Source organism: Scyliorhinus canicula, chromosome 9 (genome assembly GCF_902713615.1).
Source record: "Scyliorhinus canicula chromosome 9, sScyCan1.1, whole genome shotgun sequence".
NCBI classification, from domain to species: Eukaryota; Metazoa; Chordata; class Chondrichthyes; order Carcharhiniformes; family Scyliorhinidae; genus Scyliorhinus; species Scyliorhinus canicula.
The window spans coordinates 52,103,418-52,111,207 of record NC_052154.1 but is presented as its reverse complement, the minus strand read 5'-3'; positions in this window follow the sequence as shown (position 1 = coordinate 52,111,207).

The window sequence follows — 7,790 nt, the reverse complement described above, 5'->3', positions numbered from 1 at the left end:
TCAATGCCAGCTTGAAGATCCACGTTAGAGGATGTCATTGAATAAACCCGCTGCACCAGGTTTATCTTTTTGCAGGCATGCGCGCCCAGCAGGGATGCTCTGTCCGGCTTGACAATTTCAAACCTGAGCTGTACATGGGTACTCCGGTTGGAGACGAGTAGATAGCAGGACCCCAGTGCCGTGATGGCATTACCGTCATAGTCCAGGAGCTGGCAGGCTGCTGGAAGGACCTTAGGGGGCTTCTTGATGCATTTGAAGTCTGCTTGTGAGAAGAGGTTGGCAGAAGCACCTGTGTTCAGATTGAATCGATGGAGCAGCGGTTGACCTGCAACACCGCACGCCATTCGTCTTCCGAATCCACAGCGAGGATGGACTGAATGCGAGATGAGTTAGATGTGGCATGCAGGGCCGGCCCAAGGCACCGGCAACTCGGGCAGTCGCCCGGGGCGCCATGTGCTAGGGGGCGCCAGAGACTCGGGTCCCGCGCATGCGCAGTTGGGCCGGTGCCAACCAGCGCATGCGCGGTGGCCGCCCTCCCCCAGAGTGGCCCCCTCCCGCCCCCCCCTCGCCCCCCCCCAGCCCCGCCCCCCCCTGGCCCTGCCCCCCCCGCCCCGATCCCCCCGCCCCCGCCCCCCCGGCGCCGCCGCCCCCGCCCCCCCGCCCCCGCCCCCCCCGCGCCGCCGCCCCCCCGCCCCCCCCGCCCCGATCCCCCCCCGGCCCCGATCCCCCCTCCCGCCCCGATCCCCCCCGCCCTGCCGCCCCCCCGCCCTGCCCCCCCGCCCCCCTGCTCCCCCCCCACCCCGCCCCCCCGCCCCCCCCGCCCCGCCCCCCCCTGCCCCCCCCACCCCGCCCCCCGCCCCCCCGCCCCTGCCCCCCCCGCCCCCGCCCCCCGCCCCCCAACCCGCCCCCCACCCCCGCCCCCCCACCCCCCCACCCCCCCACCCCGCCCCCCACCCCCCCATCCCGCCCCCCCACCCCCCCACCCCGCCCCCCCCCACCCCCCCCACCTCACCCCCCACCCCCCCCCCACCCCGCCCCCCCCACCCCGCCCCCCCCACCCCCCCACCCCGCCCCCCCCCACCCCCCCACCCCGCCCCCCCCACTCCCCCCACCCCGCCCCCCCCCCGAAGGGCGCCGAAGTTCAGCTTGCCCGGGGCGCCAGCAACCCTAGGGCCGGCGCTGGTGGCATGTTCACGTGTGGTAATGATGCCCACGCAATAGGCGGACTCCAGGCATCTGGATCCGTTGTACTGCCAGGATCAGAATCCTGTAATCGTCGTTGCACATTCTGGACACGCCATCGTCGGAATTGGGAGCGCTGGCCTCTGACTGGTGGTGCAGACCTGCACAAGGCTGCATAGTGTCCAGGCTTCCTGCAGTTTAAACATCGCCTGTCTCTTGCAGGGCAGTGTCCCTTTAAGTGGGCGTTGCCACAGTTCGGCACGTCATGAAGTCGGCGTCGTGACGCGGTGTACGTCGTCACACATGCGTAGTAGCGGTCGGCAGATGTCTGCACCTGCGCTGTGTGTGTGTCAGCCGCTTCGTTGTCGCATTCGCTTCGCACATGCATGGGGCTCCGGGAAAAGCGGGTGAGATGGCCGTTGTCTTCAATGCTGTGGCGCTGCATCTGGGAGATGGCCTGCACACTCTCTGCCTCATGGGAGGCAATTTTCTCACTTTCAGCCAATTTTTATTGGGAATACCGATTTTTTTGTGTGCTCATGCAATGTACATGTTTCAATCGCGGCTGGCAGGGTCATATGCTTGATTTTTAAGAGCTGTTCTCTCAGAGGATCAGAGTGAACTCCAAACACGATTTGGTCTCTGATCATGGAGTCAGCAGTATCACCAAAGTTGCAGGACAGCTCTAGCAGGCAGAGGTTAGTTAAGAAGGCATTGAGAGATTCATCTTTATCTTGAAGACGTTGTTTGAATATGTAGCGCTCGAAGATTTCATTGGTGTCCACTTCACAGTGACTATCGAACTTGTCCAGGATGGTCTGAAACTTTGTCTTGTCCTTGTGGTGAATGTGATTCACACTATATATAGTTGCCAATATCACTCCATGTATATATGTTCGTTATCTACCCGTTGTAAGATCAATGCTGTATATAGTTGCAAATATAACTCCGTGTATATATGTTCACTATCCACCATTGTAAGTGCAGTTACACTATCCGACCACCAGGGGGAGTCACTCTGGGAGTACGCGAGAGTTTGTACTGGGCTCCTCCCTTGGCTCCGCCCAGGACTCCTCCCCCTGGGACCGATGTATAAAGATATAAAGGCCTTAGAGCCAGCCTGCAGTTCATCTGAAGTTCAACGACGAATAGGCTGGCTCAGTTGTAAGTGTATTAAAGCCTCTGTTCAGATCCAACTACACGTGTTCGCTGAATTGATGGTTCCATCAATTTAATACACTTAAGAAGCTGCCGAAGTAAAGCATGGAATCCGCTCTAAAACCAGGACGTCTAGAACTCAATCCGCAGGATGCAGAGATGAAAGAAACCTTCTGCCACTGGCTGAAATGTTTTAAGGCCTACCTGGCCGAGATCAGCACCGCTGAAACTACGGAGAAACAAAAACTCAGCCTACTGCACGCGAGGGTAAACCACAGAATTTCGACACAACTAAATCCAGCCGGTTCCTACACCGCAGCACTGGCGATTTTGGACAAAATGCATATTAGGCCCATGAACGAGGTCTTTGCCCGTCATGTGTTCACGACTCGCCGACAATGGTCTACTGAAACTTTAGCTGAATTTGCACGCGAGTTGAACAATCTCTCAAATGACTGCAATTACCAGCCTATAACCGCGGCCGAACATAGGGAGCTTGCTGTGCGGGACGTTTTTGTAGCGGGTCTTCGATCTAACTATGTATGCCAGAGACTATTAGAAAATGGGGCCCAGGGCTTAGAGACTACCTATCACAATGGAAGTTTCCTTCCACAGCCTGAACTCGTTTCCCGCGGACCCCACTAACCCCGCATGGGCCCCCGACCTGAGGACCCCCCAAGCCTGTGCCGCAAGGCCCCCCAGCTATCGCGCTGCCACAGCCAGTCGCCCTACTGTCCCAGTCAACTACTCAAGCTATCCAGCTGCTCCAGATAATTGCTCAGCTCCCCCAGCCAGCTACTCAGCTCGCCAAACCAGTTATTCAACTGCTCCAGCCTGCCACTATTCAGCTCCCCAAACCAGTTATTCAACTGCTCCAGCCTGCCACTTCTGTGGACAAAGCCAGCACCCGCGGCAGCACTGCTCAGCCCGATCCGCGACCTGCAGCAGCTGCGGGAAGAAAGGCCACTATGCTAGAGTGTGCCTCGGCAGAAGGGCCCCAGCCCTCAACACCCCAACAGCCCAAAAACATCGCCCCCAGCACCAGCAGGCCCGCGGGGCCCGAAATGGTGTCGCCTACGCTCAGGCTCCGCCCCCTCCCACCACGTGCGATCCATGGGGACCGTCATCTTGGCAAACCTCCACCATGCGGCCGGCCACGTGCGATTCATGGGGGCCGCCATCTTGGACAACATCTTCATCACCACCCTCCACGTGCAATCCACGGGCCCTAGCAGCATCCCCAGACTCAAACAGCTCACCGGAGGAGTACGACCTCCCCGGGCAGTCACCACATGGCCCGCAACTCAGCGCAGTGTTCCTGCATCAAGCTCACCAGAACGCAGCGGCATCTACTCGACAGGACGCCCGATCGGAAGAATTCGACTCCCCCGGGCACCCACTACGCGGCCCGCAACTCAACGCGGTCACCCTCGACCAATCTCGCCCCAAGCATCTGTGAAATTCGATGACGGAGGTCCAGATCAACGGGTACAACACGTCGTGCCTCTTCGACTCCGGGAGCACAGAACACTTCATACACCCAGAGCTGGTAAGGCGCTGTTCCCTCCCTATTTATCCCGTCAACCAAACTATCGCCCTCGCTTCGGGCTCCCATTCCATCCAAATCCAAGGCCGCACTACAGCAACGCTAATGATTCGAGGTGCTAGCTATTCCAAATTTAAACTGTATGTCTTGCCCGACCTCTGCGCGCCACTCCTCTTAGGCTTGGATTTCCAATGTAATCTCAAGAGTCTCACCCTCAGCTTCGGCGGGCCCCTGCCCCCATTCACTATCTGCAGCCTCGCCACGCTGCGCATCGCCCCCCCCTCCTCTCTTCGCCAACCTCACCCCGGATTGCAAACCAGTAGTCACCCGCAACAGGCGGTACAGCCTGCAGGATAGGGTATTTATCAGAACGGAGGTCCGAAGGCTGCTCAGTGAGGGGCTCATAGTGGCCAGTAACAGTCCCTGGAGAGCTCAGGTGTTGGTCGTCAAGACCAGGAAAAATTCCGCATGGTCGGCGATTATAGCCAGACCATCAATCGCTTTACGCTCCTAGAAGCGTATCCCCTCCCCAGAATCGCAGACATGGTAAACCAGATCGCCCAATATCGGGTATTTTCCACGGTGGATCTGAAGTCTGCATACCAGCAGCTCCCAATCCGCCAGGAGGACCGCCACTACACGGCGTTCCAGGCCGATGGCCGCCTCTTCCATTTCCTACGGGTTCCCTTCGGCGTCAGTAACGGGGTCTCGGTGTTCCAACGAGCAATGGACCGAATGGTAGACCAGTGCGGGCTGCGGGCCATGTTTCCGTATCTGGATAATGTTACCATCTGCGGCCATGACCAGCAAGACCACGACGCCAACCTCCACCATTTTCTCCAGATGGCCCAAAAATTAAACCTTACATATAACAAGGAGAAATGCGTGTTCTGCACAAGCAGACTAGCCATCGTCGGCTACGTCGTGGAGAACGGGGTCCTGGGCTCAGACCCTCTTAGAACTCCCCCTCCCCCATGGCCCCAAGGCCCTCAAACGGTGCTTGGGGCTCTTTTCGTACTACGCCCAGTGGGTCCCTCAATATGCGGACAAAGCCCGCCCACTCTTCAAGGCCACACTATTTCCCCTATCTGCTGAGGCGCGCCAGGCCTTCAGCTGCATCAGGGACGACATCGCCAACGCAGCCATGCGGGCGGTGGATGAATCCACTCCCTTTCAGGTTGAGAGCGACGCCTCAGAGGTAGCGCTAGCAGCCACTTTAAACCAAGCAGGGCGGCCCGTTGCATTTTTCTCCCGTACCCTATCCACTTCAGAACTCCGACAGTCCTCAGTCGAGAAGGAAGCACAAGCCATCGTAGAGGCTATCCGACACTGGAGGCACTACCTCGCAGGTAGGAGGTTCACCCTCATTACCGACCAATGGTCGGTCGCCTTCATGTTCGACAACTCGCAAAGGGGCAAAATTAAAAATGACAAAATTCTTCGGTGGAGGATTGAACTCTCCACCTACAATTACGATATCAAAGGGAAGCTCAACGAGCCCTCAGATGCCCTATCCCGCGGGACATGCGCCAGCGCGCAAATCAGCCGCCTAAAAGCCATCCACGATGACCTCTGCCACCCAGGGGTCACCCGGCTTGTCCACTATATCAGAGCCCGAAATCTGCCTATCTCCACTGAGGAGGTAAACGCCGTCACCAGGGACTGCCCCATCTGTGCGGAGTGCAAACCGCACTTCTATAGACCAGACAGGGCCCACCTGGTCAAGGCTTCTAGGCCCTTTGAACGCCTTGAGATCGATTTCAAAGGGCCACTCCCCTCCACTAACAAAAACATTTACTTCCTTAACATTATTGACGAATTCTCCCGATTCCCCTTCGCCATCCCATGCCCCGATATGACCTCCCACACAGTCATTAGGGCCCTGCATAGTGTCTTCACCCTGTTCGGTTTCCCCAGCTATGTGCACAGCAACCGGGGTGCGTCCTTTATGAGTGACGAGCTGCGTCAGTACCTGCTTGACAAGGGCATCGCCTCGAGCAGGACTACCAATTACAACCCCAGGGGGAACGGACAGGTGGAGAGGGAGAACGCGACGGTCTGGAAGACCGTCCTACTGACCCTCAGGTCCAGAAAGCTCCAAGTTTCCCAATGGCAGGAAGTACTCCCTGACGCGCTCCACGCTATTAGATCCCTCCTGTGTACAGCTACCAAGCAAACCCCCCATGAGCGGCTCTTCATTTTTTCCAGGGGCACTACCACAGGGGTCTCACTTCCGGCGTGGCTGAGGACGCCAGGCCCGGTTCTCCTAAGGAAGCACGTCAGTGTGCACAAAACCGACCCCATTGTTGAAAAGGTGCGCCTGCTTCATTCCAACTCAACATTTGTTGAGTTCCCGGACGGTTGCCAGGACACAGTATCCCTCCGGGACCTGGCACCCGCTGGATCCAGCCCCCCATCTACCCCCACCGGGGAACTCCTTTCCCCGTTCCCTATGCGGCCACCCCCTTGCGCCCCCGATTCTGCAAGCTTACCCCACCAGTCCCGAGCGCCAGCACCAGCCCGCCCCCCCTCGCCCCCAGTCTCCATTCGACCAGGAGGTGTATGAGGCTTGGACAAGACTCACCCCGGAGCCGGCAACCGTACCCTAGACCTCGACGCCCGCCCAGCCACCGCAAGAGGCTGCAACCCCGGTGCTCTGCAGATCAAAACAGACAATTCGTCCACCGGACAGACTGACTCTTTGAGCCATCACCCCCGCCGGACTTGATTTTTTTAACAGGGGGTGAATGTGGTGAATGTGATTCACACTATATATAGTTACCAATATCACTCCATGTATATATGTTCGTTATCTACCCTTTGTAAGATCAATGCTGTATATAGTTGCCAATATAACTCCGTGTATATATGTTCACTATTCACCATTGTAAGTGCAGTTGCACTATCCGACCACCAGGGGGGAGTCGCTCTGGGAGTACGCGAGAGTTTGTACTGGGCTCCTCCCTTGGCTCCGCCCAGGACTTCTCCCCTTGGGACCGATGTATAAAGATCGCCTTAGAGCCAGCCTGCAGTTCATCTGAAGTTCAATGACGAATAGGCTGACTCTGTTGTAAGTGTATTAAAGCCTCTGTTCAGATCCAACTAAACGTGTTCGCTGAATTGATGGTTCCATCAGTCCTGGCCTTCGGTGAAATTAAACGAGTTGAAGGGTTCGATGGCTTGATCCCCCACTGTTGAGAGGAGAAGCGCGATCTTTCTTGCATCAGACGCACCCTCGAGGTCTGAGGCTTCGATGTACAGTAGAAACGTTTGCTTGAATATCCGCCAGTTGTCACTGAGATTGACGGAGGTCCTGAGCTGGTGAGGAGCTTGAGTCTTCTCCATGGTGCCGGGATACATTTGCTGGTCGTCACAGAACGGTCTGAGATAAGCCACCTTAAATTAGTTCTCCTGGTATCATGTCGTGTTAGGTACAGTGGTATAACACTGGCTGCAACTGGATGCAGCTTAGATCAGAAAGATACTCCAGACCTTGAAGGTAGTTCAATCAGATTTATTGAACTAATCGCACAGTTAGCACAGTTCTCTGTGAGTTTGACTCACTGCTAACTTAAGTGTGGTTACTCTGTCTGACTGAACCAGACTAGCTCTTAGCCACGTGGTGGAGGTGTGAGATTGTAACAACACCTTTGACTGACTCTCTAGATGTTCATCAGTGGAAAGAGGCAGAGTGTGAGTGCCTCGTGTCTTTTATAGTCAGATCCCACACCTGAGTGTCCTTCCTGCTTATTGGTCATGTCCTGTTCTCTGTGTCCATTAGCCACTTGTCTGTATATCATTATGTGTGTGTCTGCACATCATGATAGAACCTAGCAGTCTTACCTTTCAGGGGGATATCGGAGGTGAGTACTCAGGCCGCCATAAATATCCAGAGTCTTCACTG